Source organism: Calonectris borealis, chromosome 3 (assembly GCF_964195595.1).
Source record: "Calonectris borealis chromosome 3, bCalBor7.hap1.2, whole genome shotgun sequence".
In the NCBI taxonomy this organism is placed as follows: Eukaryota; Metazoa; Chordata; class Aves; order Procellariiformes; family Procellariidae; genus Calonectris; species Calonectris borealis.
The window spans coordinates 118,278,754-118,281,259 of NC_134314.1; positions in this window are offsets into that span (position 1 = coordinate 118,278,754).

Below are 2,506 nucleotides of genomic sequence, written 5' to 3' on the forward strand. Positions count from 1 at the left end.
TCAGATTTTTTCAAAGTAGATTATGTTTGCTTTGTTTCCTTTGGGAAATCACAGTTCTGTCAGTTTTTCTCTAACTTAACTTCCATCACAAAACTATAATGAGCTGCTTATGCTGAGGAAATCTGACATGACAAAATAACACATTCCCTATTGATTGCTGTTGTAGAGTGAGAAAAGCACCCCTACTCCATTCTCAAGCCAAGACCCCACTCCCTCCATCCTAGCTTATTTAAAAAGAAAATAAAATCCTTATCCTTGGACAGGAATCTTTTCTAGTTCAAGCTCTACTGCAAAATGGGAAGAGCCCTTAACTTCAGCATCCCTGGCTAAGCTCAGAAGCCATATAATGATGTTAAGGAAAAATCTCCTCGGCATTGCAACCTCATGTGCTAGTTCACCCGCACCCCTCATTTTCACTGATAGAAGAACTGTATGAGGGGTTAACGTGTAGCATTTAGAAGGATGCACTGGTTTGAAGCAGCTCTTGCACCTGAAATTTTGTAATTCTCAACTTGCTGTGAGGATTAGTGGCTGGCCCACTAATCGCAATGCGTTTATCTGGCTTTTGAAATGAACTCAACCAGCCTCTTCACCCCAGCTCGTTGTACATGCTGTTCTGTATGTATGTTCCCCAGGGATAATGGCTTTGGTTTTCTTAGAGCGAACCAGTATGTGCAATTTGGCTCTGGGTGCATCTGTCTCAGTGGCTCGGTCAAACGTATGCCATCTTAGATACAGGTAGACAGGATTTTAATAGCAAAAAAAAAAAAAAAAAAAAAAAGGCTCCCAAACCCCAGATCTTTATTCCATTACTGTGCATTCTTGGGGGAAAAAAAAAAAATCAGGCTTTACCTTTGCTCAGTAATAATTCATGTTCTCTACTCCTCCCCTTTGGCTTGCTTTGCCTGACATGGCTTTTTTGTGGAAAGGACTAAATACAGTTCAGTTGACATTTGCTAGTCAACTTTTTCAATAGTGAATTCTTCCCTGCAGGGCACTTCATCTATTTTCCACAAACAAGCTTCATTAGCTGTTTCAATACTGTGAAAAATCAAGTTTTAGTTTTTTTGTTGTTTGGGGTTTTTTTTTGTAATCCAAATATATCTCTTCCTTGTGTTCTAGCAACCAGGAGAACAGTGTTAGAAAAAATTGTTTTGGACTTTTTCAGCAAGTATTAAAATCCAAACTAACATTTTGCTTTATTTGAGCCCTGCCATGTGATGCTTGTTCCTCTCTAAATGGGTTGGTTTGTTGTCCTGGTGGTATAAGTCACTGTCATTTTGCCATTGTAGGCCTCAAGAAAAAAAAAAAATCTTCCATTCAGAGTAGGCTGCTAATTTTGCCTCTTACCTTCGCTGCATTACAACATTAAGATCAGCTTTAAGTAACGTCCTCCAGGTAAATAGCTTACCTTTCTGTAACCTGTTGTTGCAGCCTGTTGTCCCAACTAACAACTGCACAAAACAGGATTGCAGTGCACACCTGCTTATGCCCAGACAGCTGGAGAAGGGCTTCTTGCCTTCCTTGTGCCTCGTGCCAAGTTCTGCTCTGGTGCTGCTGAAACAAGGAGAAGTAGTTCAGGAAGGAGAGGGCTTTGCTTCTCAATTTTTTTTTTTTTCCCCTTTGAAAGCAATTCCTTAACATTGAAGATTAGGGAAACAGTTTCTATTCTGGGTGATGAGTAAAGCATATTAAAAGTCTTGGCAGAGACTTGGGATGATGCTAAGGGGCATCTTCCAACCGCAGAACTTGTGTTCCTTTCCATACCTTTTTTTTTTTTTTTTAAAAAAAAATCTCTGTTCCCCAAAGCCTAGGAATGGTAATTAAACTGTAGCTGCAGGAATAATGACAGATATAGGCCCCTTGCCTACACCTTTTCATCACCGCGCCCATCTCCCATCTGTTTTTTGTTTGCCCTAAAGCTTAAGTGGTTTCAAGATCCTCCTCTTGCACGCATGTTCTCACCATGTGCCCATTTTAAATCTCTCCAGGTATTTTAACGAATTAATTAATTACCAGTTGCTGACCTCAACACAAGTACATCCTGTAAGTCCTGACTTGCATCAGGCGCTTTTCTTAGCATAGCAGCCCTTCTGGGGGCTACTCCAAATCTAAACCTTTGTGTTGTCCAATAACTTTCCGTTCTAAACCACTCCGTGTAACCCTGATGTTGGCTTTCCCTGCCAAAGCAGGAAAGGCAGGGGTGGCATTAAGGACATGAAAGGCAGTATTTTGGGAAGCACCCAACCACATAATCTCCTTGGAATATTTTAGGGTTTTCCCATTGTAGTGGGTATCAACACTGTTTCAAACTAGCATGGGGCAAGTCCAGTAAGAGCAGGTGGGATTTATGTTAGCACCTGTAATGCTGGGAGATTGTCCCCTCTAAGAAAGTCTTCTTGTAAAGGGGGTGCTAGTGCTTCTCATAGCGTTACTGGGTAATAACCTGGAACACAAGCCTTTGAAACGTGGTCAGTGCTGGAATCCACGTAGTACCACGTGAGAA